At 42.9% G+C, this 25,249-nt stretch overlaps 1 protein-coding gene across 5 annotated transcripts in view; it reads left to right on the top strand.

Annotated features, from left to right (window-relative positions):
• Nucleotides 1-1,833: 1,833 nt before the first annotated feature.
• KLHL32 (kelch like family member 32) overlaps nt 1,834-25,249 on the top strand; it is a 207,072-nt gene continuing 183,656 nt past the window's right edge. The window contains exon 1 of one of the 5 annotated variants that reach the window (XM_043542675.1): nt 1,834-2,238. The gene's annotated coding sequence lies outside the window, so the exon portion shown is untranslated. The remainder of the gene's footprint in view (nt 2,239-25,249) is intronic. The other 4 variants (XR_006289499.1, XM_043542678.1, XR_006289498.1 and 1 more) reach the window with 4 other exon arrangements.

Below are 25,249 nucleotides of genomic sequence, written 5' to 3' on the forward strand. Positions count from 1 at the left end.
AGTGAAGTCAGTAAAATGGTCTCATAGCAATCAACATGCAAACACAGGGTCAGATCCTCCATCTCTGGAGGAAACTGGGGTCAATTTACACCAGCTGAAGATCTGGCCCACAAACCTTACTTATTTAAGATCAGATCCAAAGCAAGAGAGAGATTCCTATTAACTTCCATGGATTTTGAACCAGACACATAAACTTGAAAATTCTGGCTGACATGACTGGCCACAGTAAGTCTGAGGCAGAACCCAGGTCTGGTGATCCCTAGTCTTGTGTATATAAAATCTTTTCTTTCTTGCATAATAGCTAAAGCCCAGACATTAAAACTCTACTTGCAGCAAAATCTAGCCACTGTATCAAAAGGCTACCAGGAAAAAATGCTTCTTTTGAAAACTCCGTACAACAACTGGCTAGAACCCCCTTACCGCCCCCCCCCCCCCCCCCCCCCGGCACCACACTTTTGTACTGTTAGCTGGCACCTCTCAGTGTCCCATGGGTCTCATAGCTATGCACATGCACAGCTGAGATTCATAATTTACTGCTCCTTTATTTTGTCAAAACAAGTAAAATTAAATGCTTGTACCCATGTATGAAAACCGCCTCAGTTTCGAGTTCACATAAGCACTAGCCTAAGGCTGAAGGAGGGTAATGCTGCCTTCTGTTGCAGCTAGAAAGAAATTATATAAAATCCAGTCTCCAAGTCTAGTCAAATTTTTAAAACATCTAAAAAAACCACATCTCTATTTGTGGCATATATGCCTTATTGTATGTGTGTATTTATTTATATATAATAATATAAACACACACAAAAGTCTGACAGGTATATTTGTAAGGATAATTTGTCCATCTCTTTATCAGAATAATAATCAATACACTTTGTAAATGACATAACTAGAAATTCATTACTCTTCTTGAGAGGAAGTGGGAAATAAATAAATCTATTCCTTCTCTCTGTGAACACAGTGCATTGCCAGCTGTCTAGCTTCCAGTTTCCAATAACCACAGGATAATTTCACTCTTCAAATAAATTCTTAACTATGACTGGCTTTTCGTGAGCACATCCTGACAATCAGTAAGTATTTTTTTTTTTTTTATATTATATCAATCAGGCCAGGCCTCTAAAGGAGCAGAGCACCCCAGTGGACAGTCTGAACATGGCTGTCAGATATGATACATTTGCTCTCTCCTTTAAGATCACTTTAGGTCACAGCTCACATGGCTGATCCATCTTTTCAAGCGTACCCCCCTCCGTCATTAATAATCCCCTCAACCTTCCTATCCTCAAATTGTGTGTTTTGTCAGTCCCTGTCTGCTTTGTGATTGTAAGCACTTGGGGCAGGGATTGTGTGTTAGCTATGATACTAAAGTGCTAGGCAAATGTATCATGCCATATAACAGGTTTGGTAATAATCAATTTTAGGTACTTCTACAACTCTAATACCATAACATTTGAGCAACTCACAATCTTTAATGCATTTACCATCAAAACACCCCTGTGAGGTAGGGAGGTATTATCCCCCTTTCACAGATGGGGAACTTGGGCCCAGAGAGGTGCTGCAAATTAAGGTGTCGTAAGGAGGAGAAGCATACCCACACTCGATATGATCTAGCTAGCCCAGGTAACAACAGTAGTGGAGACATGGTGGCATGGGGTGTCAATGCAGGCTAGCCGCCTTTATACAAGCCCACAGTGCAATTACACCCTGACGTGGGGGGCAGACACACCCGACGGGACTGGCCCAGGAAGTCTGTGAGCCACTGGCCTATCCTTCCTCTCCGCCGTAGACAGCTCTAGCCAACCTGCTGGCTGCCCTCAAAGGGCCAGGCCAAGGCAGCTGAAGGGGGATGGATGCCCGCGGGAGAGGGCAGGGGCCGATGCTGCTCAGGAGCTCGCCTGGTGCCCGCCAGCCCTCCCGCTGCCCTTGCCCAGCTCCTCCTCCTGCAGGTGCGCACAGCGCTGCCCGGCCTGTGCCGCCGCCGCTGCGCACTGGAGGGAAGGGGCCCGGGCTGCCGCCGCCGCCTGCGGGGAGGAGGCAGAGGAGAAGCTCCTCCTGCCCAGCCGCTGCCGGCCCCTCAGTCCCGCTGTGCTAGCGCGGTGCGGGCAGCCCGGCCGCGGCGGTTCCTTGGCTTCGCCTGGCTCCCCAAGCCACGGAGACCGCGGGGGGACTCCCGCCCGGCGCGTGAGAGACGGCACCCGGCCGGGGCTGGTGCAGAGCCGCAGCCGCTTTGTGTCGCCCGGGGAGGTGAGCGAGCCTGTTGTGCGCCAGGAGGCGCCTGCTGCTGCTACCTAATCAGGGGTCGCTGCCCTCGGGGCCGTGCAGTGGGGGTGGCGCGGGGCAGGGGGGGTCCCTTGGGGTGGAGGACGGCAACCTGCAATGGAAGGGCGTCCCGCCTGCGAGGGTTGCATCGTCCCCGCGCGAATCAATCACCCTCCACTTAGTTCCCCCCAACCTGTCAAGTGGAGTCCTGCACCCCACCCAGCCAGGGAGGGGTCTGTGGGGAAGCTTGGTTGCCAAGGAGACGCTTAAACAGTGACTCTGGCTTTGGGTTTCTGTGCCCGGCGATGGTGTTGGCTGCCTTGTAAGGTTGCAACGGCCAGGATCTCGTTTTCGGGTGGCATACGTGTGTGATCGAAAAATAAGCCATCCTGGAGGCGAGGTGGAAGGGATTGCTTTTATACCGCAGTACTTAAACTGGGTTCTGCACTGTTGTATGTATCCGTCACTTTAGTTCAAACATCGGGATTGCACTTCACCAGGAGTAAAAAAATAAATGTGCTCTGAAATAAATCGAACAGGACTTTTCATGCGTTGTTCGGTGGCTTCTCTTTGCACTAATGACTATTGATAGTTGAGTCAATATTTCTGTTTTAATCTCCCTACCCCCTTTTACTTGCCTTAGAGGTTTATAACTTGTATAAAAAGTTGCTCTGGGCTCAGTTGTGACACATTATGTTTTAGACAACTTTTGTTTCTGAAACGAAACAAAACAAGAACCCCTGTGTTTCTGCTCTGAAAGGTGCCTGTAAAATGGCATCATCTTAAACGACACAGCTGTTCTTGTTTGTATTTAGACTGATATCTACTTAATTTAGGGACAAAAATAAGCTTTAGCCCACCAGCTAAAAAAGGGGATCTGAATTCTTTCCTAGCTGATGCATGTTAGAGGAATGATTAAAATCTCCAATCCCATGGACTTCAATGAAACTACATATGTGCTTAAACACATGGGGAGATATTGCAGGATTGGTGCCTTACTTACAGTTGCAGAACCAAATCTGGCCCTTGGTTACATTGAAAACAACCCTACTGGTTAAACCTGGGCAGCCCTACTGAAAACTATAGGGTTGTTCAGGTGCAGCAATTTAAAGAATCTAATGACTATGGGTTTGCACAGATGTAACTGAAGGCAGAGTTTAGCCTATGCGGTCTTGATGGATAAGCCAGAAAAAACACAGCTTGGCTTTCAAGTTCCTAGCTGAATTTGTAGGCAATTAAAACAACCAACCAAACTGCAACCCCCATATACATGGAACAGATTTTGTATGGAATAATTGAGAAACAATAAGCCTGGAATCTCATGTTGTTACTTTTGAAAAATCACCATTCAGACTGAAGCCACACTTCAAAAATGGGTCTGGATGGCTATGTTTAAAGAATGTTCTTACACACCCTGATGAAAAATATCAATATTGTTGAGCTCAGGTATATTTGGTTTAAAGATGTAAATTGCCAAAAGATTAGAATACAGTAATTGTGTGTTTGCTTTAGTATTGGGGGGGGGGGAGGGTGAGTATTTTTGGGAATAACTTGCAAATTATTCAATTTAGAAAGTAAATTCATGTTCCCATGAATGTGAATAGCAAAACTCCCCTTGAAATAAAAGGGATCAGGATTGGACGCTTAAGACCCTATCCTGCTAGCTGTACCACATGGGTTAATCACTTGCATTTGCAGAGTCTTGGGGTCAGCCCACATGGGGAAGCATACAGCATCAGGGCCTGCAGGGATTGTTCACAAATTGTTTTTCAGATACATTTTGTAAGTGTTTTTATTATTTAGATGAGACTTTAAAGGAATAAAGACTTTAAAGTGATGACATGCCAGGTAAATAATATGGTTACGACATAGTTTAAAATGCAGAATTATGTTGTTTAGTAGACCTTTTTGTTGTACCAAGTTTATAAATAATGAAAGAAGTTCTTATTTGGCATTGAAAAAGTTCCAGAGAAACTTCTTCAGTCCATTGTCTATTTTTCAGATGTTAAACAATTTGACAGTGTTTGAAAATCACTTTGTAGATGTAATATATTAAGTACTGTATTGTTACTGTGAATAACTGACATCAAAAACCCTCATTTTAGTGTGTCAGTAGTAAATATTAGTTATGACTGAGGAGATACTTTTCAGTATAAACCTTTATTCTCAGATATTTATAATGCCAATAAAAGTATAATTTGGGCTGAGATTTATCCTGTGTGCTATCAGCAAAACGAGTTCATTTGGTTTTTCCTTTATAGGGATGTTTGGTAGAATACCGTTTGGGCAGTTTTTAGCTATCATAGGTTGAGAGCCTCTGCCCCATTTCTTCAGGAGTCTATGTCTTGCATACTCCCAAGTTTCACCTCACTTACAAAATCAGACATAAAAATACAGAAGTGTCACAGTACACTATTACTGAAAAATGGCTGGCTTTCTCATTTTTACCATATAATCATAAAATAACACAATTGGAATATAAATATTGTACTTACATTTCAGTGTATAGTATATAGAGCAATATAAACATGTCATTGTCTGTATGAAATTTTAGTTTGTACTGAAATAGTACTTTTTATGTAGCCTGTTGTAAAACCAGACAAATATCTAGATGAGTTGATGTACCCCCCAGAGCTACTTGTACCCCTGTTGGAGAACCACTGTTATAGGGGAAACAGTACTTCTAATGTTTTCAAAATCTTTGTTTGTTTGGGCTTGGATACCTCAAAAACAGGTGTAGTTAAAAACGTTCAGCTTAGAATGCACTTAGTCCTGGGGGAGGGCAAGTATTTCTAGTTTGTTGAAGAAACTTGTTATAGAAATAATGGAGTTATGTATTTAAAACTTTATGTAGACTACACTTGATTTATTAGTCTAACACATTAACCCATGCCAAATGCCAGATAAAGACAGTCCTGACTGCCAAAAGGTCTTGGGAATGCCCCAGAACTTGAGGTAATTGAAGGGCTGGATAATCATTGGAACCAGTACAGCAGGCTTTGTAGTCTCAAACTTGAAATCAGCAACTGGACAATTAGAAGGTTTCAGGGAACTTGAGTAAACTTTGGCTAATCATGACTTCAGTCAATCTGTGGAAGAGCCCGACAACTTCACATGAGTGCACCTCAGTCATAGAAAGAATGACTGGCCAAATTCAGAACTAATGTAAGTGGTAACAACTCCAGAAGTCAGGGTGATTGCACATTAGATCTGAATTTGGCTCGTGATTTGAATGCAGGAAGAAAACAAAACACCGAGAACCAAATTTATGACTCGTTCAGGTAGCTGAGATGTACAGAAAGGGTTAAGAAGAAGATTGGTGGCAGTGAAGAACACGAGGGAATTCTATTCAGATTGGTGTAAGCACATACACGGTCACTGAAATCTACGCTTACATCAGGGGACAAATTCTATTAAAATTCTTGAGTAAAAAATATTGGTTCAGTGGATACTTGCATGAGTAAAGTGAACATCAAGCAAGGGATAGATAATAAGACAGAAAATATCATATTGCCTCTATATAATCCATGGTACGGCCACACCTTGAATACTGCATGCAGATGTGGTTGCTCCATCTCAGAAAAGATATATTGGAATTGGAAAAGGTTCAGTAAAGGCAACAAAAATGATTAGGGGTATAGAACGACTTCTGTATGAGGCGAGATTAATAAGACTGGGACTTTTCAGTTTGGAAAAGAGGCGACTAAGCGGGGATATGATAGAGGTCTATAAAATCATGAGTGGTACAGAGAAAGTAAAGAAAGAAGTGTTATTTACTCTTTCTCATAATACAAGAACAAGGGGCCACCAAATGTAGTGAATAGGTAGCAGGTTTAAAACAAACACAAGGAAATATTTTTTCACGCAACACACTGTCAACCTCTGGCACTCCTTACCAGAGGGTCTTGTGAAGGCCAATACTATAATGGGGTTCAAAAGGGAGCTAGATAGATTCATGGAAGATAGGTCCATCAATGACTATTAGCCAGGATGGCAGGAATGGTGTCCCTAGCCTCTGTTTGCCAGAAGCTGGGATTGGGTAACAGGGCATGGATCACTTGATGATAACCTGTCTGTTCATTCCCTTTGGGGCACCTACCATTGGCCACTGTCAGGATACTGGGCTTGATGGACCTCTAGTCTGACTCAGTATGGCTGTTCTTATGTTCTTTAACAGGATTTGGCCCCAGATAATTCCCAGTTCATTTAGAAACAGGATTCTTTTCTTACTGCTTTTATCTTCTCCACTTTTCATTCAGAAAGTGTTGCTGACCCTACTACCTGAAAATCAGATATCGATACCATGTAGCTTCTGCGGTTGACAAAGTGATCATTGGTGTTTAATGTCAGTTTGAGATGATTTCAGAGTAGCGGCCATGTTAGTCTGTATTCGCAAAAAGAAAAGGAGTACTTGTGGCACCTTAGAGAATAACAAATTTATCTGAGCATAAGCTTTTGTGAGCTACAGCTCCGATTAAGTCTCTAAGGTGCCACAAATACTCCTTTTCAGTTTGAGATGAGCAGCTACAATACAATGAAAAGGAATCTGCTTAATATGAAACCCATGGCACCGTAGCAGTGCTTTTAAATTGACTTTCCTGAGTGGAAGATGACTGACTTAAAGGCCAAGAATGGCAATAACATATTGCCACACTAGTACAGAGAATGTTGATTATAGCTGGACTAGAAATGAGAACTTGAATGAAGTGAAAAATGAATTTAATTTAAACATTTAGTTTAGAATAGTTGACAGCTCTTTTGGCAGCAACTGACCAAGCTTAAATGTCATCCACTATAATTATGCTTTCCTATTAGTAGATGTGTGACCATTGTTCCTTATTTTATTTCTCTTAATACAGGAAATTTCCTATCCTTGACATTTCCAATCTTTTCAATTCTGTATAGGTTTTCATACCGCACATGTCAGGTCACTGTGATATCCGAGCACTTTTAACTCAATGATAATCATGGAAGATAGGTGAGATTCCAGAGGACTGGAAAAGGGCAAATATAGTGTCCATCTATAAAAAGGGAAATAAGGATAACCTCGGGGAATTACAGACCAGTCATCTTAACTTCAGTACCCAGAAAGATAATGGAGCAAATAATTAAGCAATCAGTTTGCAGACATCTAGAATAGTGGTCTCCAAACTGGGGTGTGCGAGATGATCCCAGGGAGTGCGCGGCAGTAGGAGTGCCGCCGGATGGCACTCCGCCGTTTTTTTTTTTTTTTTTTAATTCAATGGCAGCTCTGCACGTCCACGGCTGGTGTTCCCCTCCGGTGGTGCATCTGCGGCTGGTCTTCTGGTCTTCACCCTGGGAGTGCGCAAGCCAAAAAGTTTGGAGACCAGTGACCTAGAAGATAAGGTGATCAGTAACAGTCAGCATGGATTTGTCAAGAACAAATCATGTCAAAAAAACCCAATAGCTTTCTTTCACAGACTTTAGTAAGGGTTTTGATATTGTCTTGCATGACCTTCTCATAAACAAATTAGGGAAATACAACCTAGATGGAGCTACTACAAGGTGGGTGTATAACTGGTTGGAAAACCATTCCCAGAGAGTAGTTATCAGTGGTTCAGTCAAGCTGGAAGGGCAAATCAAGTGGGGTCCCACAGGGACCAGTTTTGGGTCCGGTTCTGTTCAGTTTCTTCTTCAGTGATTTAGATAATGGTGTAGAGAATACACTTGTAAAGTTTGTGGATGATACCAATCTGAGAAGGGTTGCAAGTGCTTTGGAGGATAGTATTAAAACACAGAATGATCGGGACAAACTGGAGAAATGGTCTGAAGTAAATAGGATGAAATTCACTAAGGACAAATGCAAAGTACTCCACTTAGGAAGGAACTATCAGTTGCACACACAGAAAACAGGAAATGACTGCCTAGGAAGGAGTAATGCAGAAAGGGATCAGGGGGTCATAGTGTATCACAACACTAACTATGAGTCAGTAGTGTAACACTGTTGCAAAAAAAAGTGAACGTCATTCTGGGATGTATTAGCAAGAGTGTTGTAAGCAAAACGCGAGAAATAGTTCTTCCATTCTACTCTGCACTGATTAGGCCTAAACTGGAGTATTGTGTCCAGTTCTGGGCCCCACATTTCAGGAAGGATGTGGAGAAAGTCCAGAGAAGAGCAACAAAGATGATTAAAAGTCTAGAAAACATGATCTATGAGGGAAGATTGAAAAAATTGGGTTTGTTTAGTCTGATGAAGAAAAGACTGAGGGAGGACATAACGGTTTTGAAGTACATAAAAGGTTGTTACAAGGAGGAGGGAGAAAAATTGTTCTCTTTAATCTCTGAGGATAGGACAAGAAGTAATTGGCTTAAATTGCAGCAAGGGCAGTTTAGATTGGATATTAGGAAAAACTTCCTAACTGTCAGGGTGGTTAAGCACTGGAATAAATTTCCTAGGGAGGTTATGGAATCTCCATTACTGGAGACTTTTAAGAACAGGTTAGACAAATACCTGTCAGGGATGCTCTATATAATATGTAGTTCTGCCTTGAATTCAGGGGACTGGACTAGAAGACCTTTTGAGGTCCCTTCTAGGATTCTATGATGATTTCCATGGAGTCTCTGATTACTCCAGAACTGATTTAATGATCTATCACTTGTAATTATTTTTTATTCTCCTATATTTTCCTCTCCCATGATTACCCGCTCCCTTGAAAACACTCCGGGTTGGAGAACTCCAGGAGTTTTCCCTCCAAATTCTTCCATCAGGAGGCAGGATTTCCTTCCCACAAAAGTAAGCATGTCTGGCTCCCAAGCCCCGTGGATCCCCTGAGATCCACATGAAGTAGGATTGTGTGAAAACATAGGGCTATTCATGAAGTTATTTCTGAGACAATATAGCCCTGAGTTTTTAAAATCTGCTAAAGGATTTGTGAGTGTATGCATTTTTGAAAAATGATTGGTTCAAGGGACAACAATATTTCTTAATCACATATAATGGATTTTGAAATGTTTGTGAACAGGCTGATGTCCTTATTATGTCTAAAACATTTTCCATCAGTGTTCACTTTAGGTGAAATGAAGGTAAAAGGGTTGTTGCTTTATCAGCTGAACCAGCATTGTACCTGGTTTACCCAGATATATAGAAGTAAAACCTGCATCTAGCAAATACTATAACGGTATACAGTGTGTACCTTTTGAAGGTTTATATTCAGGATTCATTCTCTTGATGATGTGCTTTTTTTCTTTTTTTAACAATTTCCCCCGCAATCCATTAAGTTTCTAACTAGCAGTGTGGTTTTGATCACATTTCTTCCAGACAATTCCTAATCCCAAATAGCATCCAAAAGCTATGTTGTTTTTTAAAACAGAACTAAAGCATTTTAGTTCCCCTGTTGAAAGGCTTTTTTTCTCTCAGAATGAATTGTATGTGCCTGTGATATGTTTCATAAAGAGCAAATATACTTCAAATCTGAATGACCTTTATTTTAGATTGAGGACAAAAGTGAAGCTTTCATGAGAATGCAATGACTGTTATAGCAAACACTGGGGATTGAACGGGGATATCCAGAACTAAAAGCTTGAGGCTTTCCAGTGTGAATTAAAAAAAAAAAAAAAAAAGGCTCCATAGCAGGGGTGGGCAAACGACGGCCTGGGGGCCACATCCAGTCCTCCAGACAGTTTAAAACGGCCCTCCTGTTCCTGCTGGGGAGCAGGGTCTGGGGCTTGCCCTGCTCTGGCCAGGGAGTGGGGTCGGAGGCTGCTCCACACGCATGTGCTGAGGCTCCCGGAAGCAGCAGCATGTTCCCCCTCTGGCTCCTATACTTAGGAGCAGCCAGGGGGCTGGGTGTGCTGCCCCTGCCCCAAGTGCCACCCCCACAGCTCCCATTGGCCAGGAACGGTGGCTAATAGGAGCTGCAGGGGTGGTGCCTGTGGACAGAGCCACCCTCCGCATAGGAGCCGGATGGGGGGATGTGACGCTGCTTCAGGTAAGCACCGCCTGGAGCCTGCACCCCTGACCCCTCCTGTGCCCTAACCTCTTGCCCCAGCCCAGAGCCCCCTCCTGTACCCTGAACTCCTCATTTCTGGCCCCCGACGAGAGCCCTCACCACCCTGTGCCCCAACCCTCTGCCTCAGCCCTGATCGCCCTCCCGCCCTCTGAACCCCTTGGTCCCAGCCTGGAGCACCCTCCTACGCCCCAAATCCCTCATCCCCTAGCCTCACCCCAGAGCCCGCACCTCCAGCTGGAGCCATTCCCCTCCCGCACCCCTTTGTCCCAGCCCAGAGCCCCCTCCTGTACCCTGAACTCCTCATTTTTGGCCCCATCCCAGAGCCCCCACCCCAATTTTGTGAGCATTCATGGCCCACCATACAATTTTCATACCAAGATGTGGCCCTCGGGCTAAAAAGTTTGCCCACCCCTGCTCTATAACCAGGGACTACAATAGACTTTCATGTTCCGTGGGTTCAACAGCATGCAGTGTTGTCTCTTACAGTCTGCGCCGAGTTCTGAGAATAAAATGGCTGCTGAAGTCTGCTCACCAGGAAAGTGCTTAGAAATTTAAAGGTGCCTGTACACAGAAAACAGGTAATATGTCAGATTTTCAGAGCTACATACACCACATTCTCCAACAGGGTTACTACTAGAAATGGGAAAGTTTAAGAGTTGCTGAACTTTAAATAACAATGGGCAGGATGCTCTCTGCTCATGTATGCAGGATGAGGGAAACTATGAATGTATGTGGAACTGGGGTAAGGAATACAGCTGTACACCCTGCACACTATGCCCCCAGAAACTCCTCTGCAAAGCTTTCACCTGCAAGTTGCTGAATGCTCTTGCACCAATTGAACAAGGTAATTTAGCATGTGCTTAATTTTAAGCACACAGGTGGACTTCAGTAAGACACTGCTCATGCTGAACTGTTTTGGTGGATCAGCGTCAGAGTAGCTGCCATGTTACAAGATTAAACCTCCTTACTGAACAACTGGGAATTCATGAGTCAGGAGGCAACTTGTCAAAGCCTGTGTGGCATGTTCCTCTCATAACCTTTCAGATTTCCAATAGGTCTTCAAATCTGGAGCAGACTGATTCTAAGCAGTGGCACAAGTGGGAAAGGTGTTAAATAGGCTCTACAAATTATAGGGTTTTGGCCCTTCAACATTAGGGGCCAGACTCTCTTCTCACAGTAATGCATTTCTGTTAGTTTTAATGACCGTATACTACTGTAAGCAAGAATTAGGCCTTATTAGTTTCTACACCTTTGGCAATCATCATCTTTTAGCTCCTTTCCTTTGGTTGGCTTGGTTTTATTGTTAACTAATATTATTTAAATAGTTATAGGAAAAACTAAAAGGAATTAATTTTGTATTTTGCTTTGAAAGTGGTGAATTGTCATTTTAGTTTCTGGCCTATTTATTTTCCCATAATCTAGACCAGAGTAGATATCTGCTAAAAAGATATGTTGTTAATATGTTAGCATGTGATGGGGCTTAAAAGCCCCCCACCACAAACGAGTTTTTAAAAAGGTAAAATTTCTGTAACAATGGAAACAGGGGTGTGTCTCTAAAGAAGGAAATGGGACAGAAGTGTATTCCAAATAAAGATGGGAAGGAGTGCTCCTCAAAATAAAAGGGGCAGAAGTGACTCTGCATTTAAAACCTCTGAGTGCTATATCAATTCTCAGTTTAGATTATTCTTCATACATTTAATTTTGCAATACCCCAACCAAAGGAAACAATATTTCCTTCCCCAAAATTAACATGCCATAGGGTGATGCAGAAAAAGTAACTAAACATTTATTATTTGTAGTGTGGGGAGCCTCCATCAGGGATATGAGCTCCATTTAGTTAATCTGCCTACATGTTGCTGCATTCAGCTAATGATACCAGTCTACGTAGGTGAGTGGTAAAATGCTGCCAACGTAATTGCTCTCTCTCACATACAAGGTATACTTCTTGTTCACTGGCTTGTGAGCCCTTATCTTGTTGTTCTGGTCAGGTGGATGGGGGCTGACTGGAGGATGCAGGTCGGCCTCTCTGGATATGTGTACACTGCAATTAGACACCCACAGCTGGCTTGTACCAGCTGACTCAGACTTACCGGGCTAGGGCTCAGGGGCTGTTTAAGTGCGGTGTAGATGCTTGGGCTCTGGCTGCAGCTTGAGCTCTTGGACCCTCTCCCCTTGCAAGGTCCTAGAGCCCAGGCCTTAGCCCAAGCCCGAATGTCTGCACCACAACTAAACAGGCCCTTAGTCCGAGCCTCGCAAGCCTGAGTGAGCTGGCACGGGCCAGCTGCAAGTTAATTACTGTGTCGAAGTATCCTCTGAGCGAACATCCAAGAGGTAGGCTCAGACTTTGCTTCATCTCTGTAAGCAGATCCATAAAATGGGAGGGAAAAAGGGCTTGAGAGCATGTGGTACTTTTTTCTTGAATCAGTGGGGAAAAATGTTAAATTGGTGGTTTTTTTTATTTACAAACGCTGTGTCATTGAATCAGAATAAACAAATGCTGTTACCATAATTCACAAAAAAGGTAAAAGATTTCCTAAATGGTGCAAGAGTTCCTGAGCAGCTTTTGGGTAGGAGAGATACCAAATGACAATAAATGTGGTTATGTAATGGACTCAAAATAAATAAAAGCTCAGCTGTTACTGGTAGTTTACAAAAGCAAAGAGGGTTTGTGGCTAAAAAGGAATAAATGATTTTTTTAAGTAACTGAAAGCTGTTTGCCAGACATGGAAGACGAAGGACAGAGTTGGCCCATTACTTGAGGAGGGAAAGACAATAATAGAGAACTCAGCAATGGCTAAAATATTAAATGCCTTCCCCTCCTCCCCCCCCCCCCCCCCGTTTTTACCAAAAAGGTTAGCCGTGAGTGGACAACTAACATAGTGAACATCACTGTAAAAGGGATAGGATCTGAGGCTAAAATAGGGAAAGAACAAGTTAAGATTTACTTCAACAAGTTAGATGTCTTCAAGTTAGGGCCTGACAAAATGCATCCTAGGGGTCTGCGGATCACAGATTGTAAACCACTGTTCTATGGTAACAACAACCTTTTTCAGACCCCTTAGACATAGTCCACAGACTCCTAGTTGTAAACCACTGTCCTAGAATACTTAAGGACCTGGCTGATGAGAGGTCTGAGCCATTAGCGATTATCTTTGAGAAATCATGGAGGGTGGGAGAGATCCTGGACTACTGGAAAAAGGTACTGTATTTGCCCATCTATAAACAGCTAATAAGGACAATTCAGAAATTGTAGACCAGTCATTTTTAACTTCGGTACCCAGAAAGATAGTGGAGCAAATAATCAAACAGTCAATTTGTAAGCTCACGGAACAGGGATCGGCAAACTTTGGCATGCAGCCTGCCAGGGTAAGCCCCCTGGCAGGCCGGGCCAGTTTGTTTACCTGCTGTGTCCGCGGATTCGGCCGATCGTAGATTCCACTCGCTGCGGTTCACCACTCCAGGCCATTGGGGGCTGTGGGAAGCAACGTGCACTGAGGGATGTGTTGGCCGCCACTTCCCACAGCCCCCATTGGCCTGAAGCGGTGAATCGCGGCCAGTGGGAGCCGCGATTGGCCGCACCCACGGATGTGGCAGGTAAACAAACCAGCCCGGCCCACCAGGGGGCTTACCCTGGCGGGCCGCATGCCAAAGGTTGCCGATCCCTGTCATAGAAGATAAGATGGTGATAAGTAATAGTCAGCATGGATTTAGTCAACAAGAACAAATCTTCAGATCAACCTAATAGCCTTCTTTGACAGGGTAACAAGCCTTGTGGATGGGGGGGAAGTGGTAGATGTGCTATATCTCAACTTTAAGTAAGGCTTTTGATACTGTCTCACATGACCTTCTCATACAAACTAGGGAAATGTAACCTAGATGAACTACTGTAAGGTGAGTGCACAACTGGTTGGAAAACCATACTCAGAGTAGTTATAAATAGCGGGACCATAACCAGGGTGGGGTGACTGGGGCAGCCAGCCAGGGCATAAAGCTGGGGCTGCAGAAAAATGGGATGGAAAAATAATAAAAAAACAGTAGGGGTTAGAGTCCTGCAGCGGGCATGGTTTTGCCACACTTACTTCTGCGCTGCCGCTGGCAGTGGCGGCACTGCCATCAAAACTGGGCACCCAGCCTGCAGCCGCTGCTCTCCAGCCGCCCAGCTCTGAAAGGCTGTGCCATAATAGTGGGAGTGGATAAGAATTGAATAAACAATGCGAGAGCAGGTGGGAGTGGGTATTATGGGACGGGATGGGAGCGGGATTAAAAGAATAGTCCTATGCAGGGCTCTAGTAAGGGGTGCAAATATGCTTGCTCGCTCCTCCTGTTAAAATGTTTAGCTACACACTGCTAAATGGTTCAGAGTCCAGCTGGAAGGGCATATGGAGTAGATTCCCACAGGGATCTGTCCTTGATCTGGGTCTGTTTAATATCATAGAATATCCGGGTTGGAAGGGACCTCAGGAGGCCATCTAGTCCAACCCCCTACTCAGAGCAGGACCAATCCCCAACTAAATTATCCCAGCTAGGGCTTTGTCAAGCCTGACCTTAAAAACCTCAAAGGAAGGAGATTCTATCACCTCCCTTGGTAACATGTTCCAGTACTTCACCACCCTCCTAGTGAAAATGTTTTTCCTAATATCCAACCTAAACCTCCCCCACTGCAACTTGAGACCATTACTCCTTGTTCTGTCATCTGCTACCACTGAGAACAGTCTAGATCCATCCTCTTTGGAACCCCCTTTCAGGTAGTTGAAAGCTGCTATCAAATCCCCCCTCATTCTTCTCTTCCACAGACTAAACAATCCCAGTTCCCTCAGCCTCTCCTCATAAGTCATGTGTTCCAGTCCTCTAATCATTTTTGTTGCCCTCCATTGAATGCTTTCCAATTTTTCCACATCCTTCTTGTAGTGTGGGGCCCAAAACTGGACACAGTACTCCAGATGAGGCCTCACCAGTGTCGTATAGAGGGGAATGATCACATCCCTCTATCTGCTGGCAATGCTCCTACTTAAACATCCCAAAATGCCATTAGCCTTCTTGGCAACAAGGGCACACTGTTGACTCATATCCAGCTTCTCGTCCACTGTAACCCTAGCTCCTTTTCTGCAGAACTGCTGCCTAGCCATTTGGTCCCTAGTCTGTAGCGGTGCATGGGATTCTTCCGTCCTAAGTGCAGGACTCTGCACTTGTCCTTGCTGAACCTTATCAGATTTCTTTTGACCCAATCCTCTAATTTTTCTAGGTCCCTCTGTTTCCTATCCCTACCCTCCAGCGTATCTACCACTCCTCCCAGTTTAGTGTCATCTGCAAATTTGCTGAGGGTGCAATACACACCATCCTCCAGATCATTAATGAAGATACTGAACAAAACCAACCCCAGGACCAACCCTTGGGGCACTCCGCTTGATACTGGCTGCCAACAAGACATGGAGCCATTGATCACTACCCATTGAGCCCGATGATCTAGCCAGCTTTCTACCCACCTTTATAGTCCATTCATCCAGCCCATACTTCTCTAACTTGCTGGCAAGAATACTGTGGGAGACAGTATCAAAAGCTTTGCTAAAGTCAAGGAATAACACGTCCACTGCTTTCCCCTCATCCACAGAGCCAGTTATCTTGTCATAGAAGGCAATTAGATTAGTCAGGCATGACTTGCCCTTGGTGAATCCATGCTGACTGTTCCTGATCACTTTCCTCTCCTCTAAGTGCTTCAGAATTGATTCCTTGGGGGACCTGCTCCATGATTTTTCCAGGGACTGAGGTGAGGCTGACTGGCCGGTAGTTTCCCGGATCCTCCTCCTTCCCTTTTTTAAAGATGGGCACTACATTAGCCTTTTTCCAGTTGTCCGGGACCTTCCCCCGGTCGCCATGAGTTTTCAAAGAAAATGGCCAATGGCTCTGCAATCACATCTGCGAACTCCTTTAGCACTCTCGAATGCAGTGCATCCGGCCCCATGGACTTGTGCTCGTCCAGATTTTCTGAATAGTCCTGAACCATTTCTTTCTCCACAGAGGGCTGGTCACCTCCTCTCCATACTGTGCTGCCCAGTGCAGTAGTCTGGGAGTTGACCTTGCTTGTGAAGACAGAGGCAAAAAAAGCATTGAGTACATTAGCTTTTTCCACATCCTCTGTCACTAGGTTGCCTCCCTCGTTCAGTAAGGGGCCCACGCTTTCCTTGACTTTCTTCTTGTTAACATACCTGTAGAAATCCTTCTTGTTACTCTTAACATCTTTTGCTAGCTGCAACTCCAAGTGTGATTTGGTCTTCTTGATTTCACTCCTGCATGCCTGAGCAATATCTTTATACTGCTCCCTGGTCATTTGTCCACTTATAAAGTTTGCAGATGATACCAAGCTGGGAGTGGTTGTAAGCACTTTGGAAGACAGGATTAAAATTCAAATATTCTTGACAAACTGGAGAAATGGTCTGAAATAAACAGAATGAAATTAATATGGATAAATGCGAAATACTAGTTTGGGAAGGAATAATCAATTGCACAAATACAAAATGGGAAATGACTTCCTAAGAAGGAGTACTGCAGAAAACGATCTGTGGGTTATAGTTGATCAACTAAATATGAGTCAATAATGTAATACTGTTCCAAAAGAAGCAAACCTCATTCTGGGATATAATAGTGGGAAGTTGTAAGCAAGACATGAGAAGTAATTCTTCCGCTCTACTCTGTGCTGATAAGGCCTCAGCAGGAGTATTGTGTTGAGTTTTGGACACCACGCTTCAGGAGAGATATGGACAAACTGGAGAAAGTCCAGAAGAGAGCAACGAAAATGATTAAAGGTCTAGAAAACATGACCTCCAAGGAAAGATGGAAAAAAATGGGTTTGTTTAGTGTGGGGAAGAATAGACTGAGGGGAGTCATAGTTTTCAAGTACTTAAAAGGCTCTTACAAAGAGGAGGGGGATAAATTCTTCTCCTTAACAACTGAGAACAGGACAAGAACTAATGGGATTACGTTGCAGCAAAGGAGATTTAGGTTAGACATTAGGAAACTTTCTAACTGTAAGGATATTTAAACACTGGAACAAATTGCTTAGTGAGGTTGTAGAATCTTGTCGTTGGAGGTTTTAAAGAACAGATTAGACAAACACCTGTCAGGGATGGTTTAGATTATATTTAGTCCTGCTTCAGTGCAGGGGACTGGACTAGGTGATTTATTGATATTCCTTCCAGTCCTACATTTCTATGATTCTGTGAGGCAAAGTTCAGTAATCTTTTCTTTTGCTCCAGAGGATACAGCCTCCAGAGGATACAAAAGAAACTAAATGCAGTGATCCCAGCCAATTCCAGCCTCAAAGGAAGGTGAAAATCTGCACAAATTACCCAAATTAATGCTGCCAGAAATCTGCCAAATTTCCTACAAGGTATTGTCAAACTTCCTTCCTTATGTTGAGGTGCTTATGAACAAGTTGTTAATAAGCCAGTGATAGGTAGTAATGCAAAAGCAAAGAGGTCTCCCCCCCTCCCACTAACAAAATATTAAACATGAAGATGAGTTTCCTTATTTTAGTGTTTTGATTAAACTGGAAAAATCTTTCCATATTAAAAACTAGCTATCTATTTTGTAAATTTCCTGTTCTGTTGCTGACTCACAATTTTCTGTCTAATATTATTTAATGAATGAATTAGCAAAGCATTCCCAGTGATGTAGCTGAAGAATGTACCCATTTGCTTGAGGGTATTTTAAATAGTACTTATAAAGAAACTTGGCCAAAACATGAAATCTTTATTCCATTTTTAATTAAATCAGTGGGAGTTTTGATTGATTAAAACCTATTGCCCAGTTCATGTCTTTGAATTCAGTCATCTGTGTGAAACTGTTTCTGAGCTTTGAGTCCCTGCAGAGGGCTCTCTGGTACTGAGATCTGTGAAGATGCTAGGATGGACCAAGGTGGAGAATGGGCATGCTCCGGTTGGAACTGGGAATGACCGTATAGTCTCTTCATCAGCTCCATGGAGATCATGCCTGAGTTTATTACCATTCCTGCAGTGCCCCTCCATGTAGTGGAAGCACCTTTTATGGATGGATTCCTTCTGAAGGGCACGGATAGCTCCAGTGGAGCCATGCTACAAAGGCTATGTGCCCAGGAAGATTGGAGGTGGGAGGTGCCATACACCAAATGGCCATTGGCTCCTGCAGATCCCTTGTAATTTGTGGGGTAGGAGGCCAAAGTGCAACGTATCTTGCAGGTGGGGGCAAAGCCTTCCACCCTTCTTGAAGAGTCTCTCATTTAGAAGACCATTGTAGAAGACACTATAAGAAGGATGTGGAAAAATTGGAAAGCGTCCAGTGGAGGGCAACAAAAATGGTTAGGGGATTGGAACACATAATTTATGAGGAGAGGCTGAGGGAACTGAGATTATTTAGTCTGCAGAAGAGAAGAATGAGGGGGGATTTGATAGCTGCTTTCAACTACCTGACAGGGGGTTCCAAAGAGGATGGACCTAGACTGTTCTCAGTGGTAGCAGATGACAGAACAAGGAGTAATGGTCTCAAGTTGCAGTGGGGGAGGTTTTAGGTTGGATATTAGGAAAAACTTTTTTCACTAGGAGGGTGGTGAAGTACTGGAATGCATTACCAAGGGAAGTGGTAGAATCTCCTTCCTTTGAGATTTTTAAGGTCAGGCTTGACAAAACCCTGGCTGGGATGGTGTAGTTGGGGATTGGACCTGCTTTGAGCAGCGGGTTGGACTAGATGACCTCCTGACGTCCCTTCCAACCCTGATATTCTATGAAGAGCTCCCCCCACCTTGCCTGTCATTTTCTTGGAAAGTTGCAATCCAGACCTGAGGGTTTGGCCCTGTGTTTGTGGGACATGGATTCCTCCAGGGATCTCAGTTAAATACTGGAAAACTGCTCACAATAATATTGCAAAGCCAGGCTTTACGTGATCTCAGAAGGGCTAGCACTTCTGCTGTAGCCTGGACGTGGTATTTCATAACAGGACTATTGCTAAGGCTGTAAAGAAAGTCGCAGGTTGCAGTTTTGTTCTGTAAACGGCAACTTTTCTTACACACCACAACTTTTTTATAGTTGCAGATGTGAGTGATGTTCCAACACCATGCACCAGGTTGCAATGCTACTCACTGAAATTTGGCCCAGATGCCCCTCTATTGTTGTGTAGGGGCAACTAAGACAAATATGAGTGAGTGGTGTTACACCACCACTCACGTTTGGATTTTAATTTTTTGTTATGGTACTTGAACTGACCACACCAAAATTGCAACTGTAGCAAACTGTGGCTGCATCTTTTCAACCAAAAAAATCACAACTTTCCTACAGCCTTAATTATTGGTTCATTTCAGAGGCCGGGGACACCTTTTAAGAGGTGGTGTCAGAATCCGTATTGATGCCAAGGTGAAATGACCAGGATTGGTCAATGAGAGAGAGCTCTGACATACCACAATGACAAGAGACTTAAAAATCACATTTGATAAACGGTGGTGTGACTGAATTAGCCTCCTGTGAGGCAGGACAAGACAGAGTGGTGATGCAGCAGTATCTGAAGTGGCACTCTGAGTGGCAGTATTGCTAAACCCAAGAATTATAAAATTAGAAGACAGCTCCAGCACCAACCCAGGAGACTTGCATCCAACCTGAAACGTGTGCAAAACCTGTTCTCGGCTCCCTCAGCGCAGCTTGCAGAGGTGCATTGGATACTTGGTATCACTGAGTAACTTGAAACAATTGCAGTCCTGTCAGCTGAGCAAATAGAATTTCAAGTCTATCTGTTTTGTTACAGTACCCTTGCTGACCAAATTGCTGTCCCTGTGCTTCGTAGTTGTGTGGTGTGTTGTTCAAGATGAAAAAAATCTATAGCTCTGTGCTGACAGTATTACATAGGATTGTGTGCAAGACATCTACCCCTATTCATAGAGAAGATGCTGTAGAGGGCACAATCTGTCTGTAACAAGTCATCTGATTCAAATACAGGTTTTCTGTTGTGTGCCACTTACTATGGAGAAAAGTTACATGCTACTTAATTATTTGTTTAGTCCCTGAAAATATGCTCATTCATCAGTTATGTCCTTGGTTGCATGCCTTTCCAGGCAAGTCACTGGATTAATCTGTGCTGAGTGGGAACTGCAGAGAAATTTAATGTCATCCAGTACCACTACCACCAGATCTTTGCATAGCGGTACATACACTCTGGACACTGATGAATAGCTCTTCCATGTAGCATTTTCCTTTAAGGTCTGGTTTCAATGTTGCCAACCTCAAGCATTCAAAAATCATGAGTCAGGCCACAGAAATTATGAGAATAAAAAAAAAATAGTATTTGAGGGGTTTTGGCTTCTGGCTTCAGAGCCTGAAGGTTACTAATTGGTCACATTTTCAGGCTTTCCCCAACAATATTGAGGGTTGGAAGCTTACTTTTATTTTTCAAATGAAAGATGAGATTCTAACATAATTTGCCTCTAGGAGCTGGGATATTAAGAAAACCACCAGAAACTTTGAGTAAAATCTTGACAGTTGGCACCACTGGTATTTTAGTCACTATTCAGATGCTGAAAAAAAATCTGACTTCTGTGGTGGTGTAACTGAGGGTGAAGTTTGGCCCTGGAGCACTAATGTAATTTTTTTTTCATTTTTGTTTTGTGGGAGGAATCTATCATGTCACCAGCAAACGATTAAAGAACTTTATAATAAGCACAAAATCCAAATAGGCCCATTAGACACGGTAATATACAGAAGATGTAGCATCATTTTGGGTAATTTTAGCAAGCAGTTTTCCTCTCTTCTCTGTTTTTACTTACTTACAGTTGCTTTAACTCTTCTGTTCTTATTTTCATCATCAACCTCTGGCAATTTGTAATTAACCTTTCCAGGTTAACTGGTGCAGATAGCACCTGTCGGGTAGCATTGTTCTGAATAAACCAGTCTAGCAATGTTTTTTGCATAAACCATTCTCTGGATCAAATTGATGTAGAAAATGCTGTCAGTTAGACTCCAATCTCCTGACTCCTACAGTGTTTACACCCACTTACACCAGCATTCAGATTCTCAACATGTAAATTGCACCTCATACTTTGGTAAATTAAAGTAGTGGGCGCCCAGCTTTAATTTTCACCTTTGCACAATGGGGGGTGTGTGTGTTCTATAGTTTTGCTCCTCTGTTATGCCAGCCACTATCTAAGCTTATTCGGACTCACCTCTGGAAGGGAAAAGGGAGCAAGCTGTAAGAAGAATGAACAGGTCACCCCAGGCGTCCTGTTACCTGTGAGGCTCTGTGAAGAATTTAACTATAACAGAACATCACTAGATCAGTCAGATGAATGGGAGATCTAGTGTGGATTATTGAATATTGTGAAATAGTATATAACAAAGGCAATACAAAATCAAGTATAATGCAGTTCAAAGGACCTGATTTAGAGCACAGTGAAGTCAGTGGAAAGACTTAAGTGGGCTTTGAATCAGGCTCAAAATGTTGTCACTTAGTTTTATAGGCTGCACATACAGTGCTAATGAATGCATCTGATGAAGTGAGCTGTAGCTCACGAAAATTTATGCTCAAATACATTTTAGTTTCTAAGGTGCCACAAGTACTCCTTTTCTTTTTGCGAATACAGACTAACATGGCTGCTGCTCTGAAAGCAGTGCTATGAATAGAGAAGGTTAACCTAAGCACATTTGATATAAAGGTGCTTATAACTTTCTCATCTAAAAACTATAGAATAAACCAAAATGAATTTATGCACGAATTAAAACAGACTTTTTTTTAGAAAATACTTTAATTGGTTTTAAACAAGACTCTTTGAATGATTACATATAGCATAGTTCATTATGACAGTTTATTTTTAACAAATTATCTTTAGCAAAGTTTATAAAGTACCTTGAACATGAAAAGTGCTATGCCAGTGCTAATCAGTATTGTTTAATTGATGTCTGTGAGATCACAGCTTTAGTCTGGTCACCAAGTCCTCCCTGGAGAGGCATGTCCTTTTTGAAATCACCATATCCTTTCCAGGGGAATGTTGCTCACAGTTGTACAAAAGATCATAGCAGCTGGAATCAAATGCCTGACATTCAAATGCCTGTGATTTATTAAGATGGTAATTGGCGATCTTGCTGACACCAGGCAATATCTAATTTTTAAAAATAATTGAAAACATCACCTGTGAGGTCTTCATAGATATACAGTGCCAATACCCAGTAAAAATCATTACATTTGGTAGCATAAGAATTTGTTCAAATGAGATCTGTGAAATCTCTTACAAAAGGCATATTTGCATGGAAATAGATTAAATAATGTAATCCTCCTGACTAGGAGCTTGCCCGATATTGCTATGAAGAGCTTGGAACTTCCAAATGTAGAGCCAGAGCCTGACCCTACTCACACTGACTTCACTGGCAGATTGTCACAGCTAGAATGACAGGGCTAATGCCCTGTCTCCTCCTATAGTTAAAATCCATAGTAAAAGGTGTGGGGAAGGAAATCTCCACAAGCTTGTCCTCCATAGAGTTTCTTCTAGGTGTCCTGCTAAGGAGAACCTCCTAGATCTTCTGGGATCTGTTTTGATCTTGGGCAACAACGACCTGTTTGGAACCCTCCTGCCTCTTTGTCTGTGGGGCCTCCCACCAGCCCCTGGCTCCGTGGCAATGTGGCTCTAATAGAGCTGTGCTACCAGTTTCTTTCCTAGTTGCATCTGCCCATGAGACTCCCATCTTAATGGGGGAGGGAAGGGGCACAGAAAGGTTAATGCTATCCCAGGCTAGATTTCCTTTATCTTTTAAACTCCACCTCATCAGTTGGTGGATGAAATGCATTCCCCTGACCTGCTCCCATCCTATCCTCACCCAGCTGTGCTTGCCCATTGCCTGCCTGGCTCATCTACTCCCCTCCATGTAGGTCCTAACCCAATAGACAGTCCTGCCTGGGTGTCCCAGAAATGTAATGGAGGTGTCTGAACCTCTCTTGTTCAGAAAGAGTGTTGTTGTTGTAGAAGAAGGGCCCTACTCTGCAGATAGATCTAAGGCTCCCTTTTTATTGAGAGGAGGCAATGGGGATATACAAACCCCACACTGACTAGGAAAGAGTGAATACGCTCCAGTGGGCTCAGTCAGCTCCACTCCACTATAGTTGCAATAGATCTCATGCTTGGAGAGAGGGGTTAAAAGGGAAGAGCACAGTTCAGTGTGGGCTGACGGGGAAGGAGAGCATACCTCCAGTTGTCACCTCGGTAGTTGCAGGTGGTCCCCTGCCTAAAAGGGATGAGAGTCATATAAAAACACCTTTTTGTTTCTTTGCCCCCGAGGACTCAGTAGTGGTTTGATCTGAGCCCAGGAGCAACTTGGGTCACAGAAGGGGAATGGGATATGATGAATGCTGAGATCTCACCCCAGAATCTAACTTAGTTTTCTTCATCAGTTGTGATAACTCTCTTTCTAAATGATAAACAATTAGATACTCACTCATCTGCACTTTACTACACTGCACACTATATAATTTGCCCAGAAAAATGGTGGCCACTTCTCCACAAATATATAATTGCTTAGTGTTATGGTGAGGTTTTGCATTAATAAGACTTCATTATTGTTTATAAAATATACTGCAGTACATTTACTAGCATGTTATGAAGTATTGCCATAAATAATTCTAATGACTACAACTGTGGAGAGAAATGAGCCGAGGGCTCAGTCCAGCTCCTATTGAAGTCAGTGAGTAAACTCCCATTGCATTAAACGAGAACAAGGCTCGGTCCAAAGTATATATTTTGATGCAGTACATCTGCATTTATTACTGTGTTGGATTTTTTTCTATGTTAATTCACAGCATTCAATAGTTTGCAGTAGCTTTCCCTGTCATTAGTGTGACATCACAAGGTTTTACTCTACTCTCAGCAAACTATTCTTTTCTAGGTAGTCCCTGAGTAAATCTCACAAATTTTTCAGCATGTTCCCAACCACTCTACTGATACTAGGTGGTAACCTAGTTACTTAGAAAGGGCAGCTATATTATAGAGTGTGGGTTTTAATCCCTTTGGTCTCTGAGCTTTTATCACTGAATTTCTTCCAAAATTATCAGCTCAAATTTGAGCTGTGTGGAAAAACACCTTCTTGGTCATTGGTCCATTAACAAACTGGTCAGTGTTCCATGATTAAAGATTAGGTTTTTAAAAAAATATTTGGTAGCATGCATCTTCCTTAATGCAAACCCCATCCAAATGATAATTACAATGAAATGCTTATAACTGGATACTTTCCAGGAAGAAAAATTCCTATTCTTGCACATAGGATAGACTTTTCAGCTTCAACAAAAATAAATTTGTTTCTGAACCCTTCTTAGGTGAGTAGCTTTGGGTCAACACTGACTACAGCCAGGGTTCTCAAAGGTCTCTAAATTGGTATAGTACCAATTGAGAGGACTGGAACTAATGGGGTTCCATTTTATGCCGGATTTGAGGAGCCTGAATAATGCGTCTGCTGTACTGTTCTGCTATAAAACTTGGATATTTCAGAGGCTCCTTGTGAACCCCTGTGGGTAGCTGGAAAGCAGGGTATAGTGGGGCCATTGTGTTCATGGCTACATGTATCCACTAGTTATTACATAGACTATTGCAGAGCTGAGGCAGCCGTCATGGCTGTGGAATTTCTCTGCAGTTTTTGGAGTAGGAAGAATTTCCTTCAGCCAAAACAAGATTTCCTTGGGTCACAGATACGTTGTTTAGGATGCAAGCTAGGGACAGGGCTTGAACTCATTAACTCTGGCAGTTGTGTATAATGAATCTTAATGGCTACATTCCAACTTCAGTTTCATTTGTATAACCTCGATGTTACACAGATGAAATGTTTTTTTTCTGATGAGCTGTCTTAAAAAGTTTAAATACTATCTATTTATTTGAATTCATAGAAAAGAAGCTATCTGACAACAGAATGTAACGTGGTGTAGATACCATCTGTTTAAACAAATGCATGGTCTTAAACAATTTACTCATGCCTATGCTAGGACTCTGCATGCGCAAAATTCTTACCAAACCCCTGTATTTTAAATTGGATTAGGATTAG

This window comes from Chelonia mydas, chromosome 3 (genome assembly GCF_015237465.2).
Source record: "Chelonia mydas isolate rCheMyd1 chromosome 3, rCheMyd1.pri.v2, whole genome shotgun sequence".
NCBI classification, from domain to species: Eukaryota; Metazoa; Chordata; order Testudines; family Cheloniidae; genus Chelonia; species Chelonia mydas.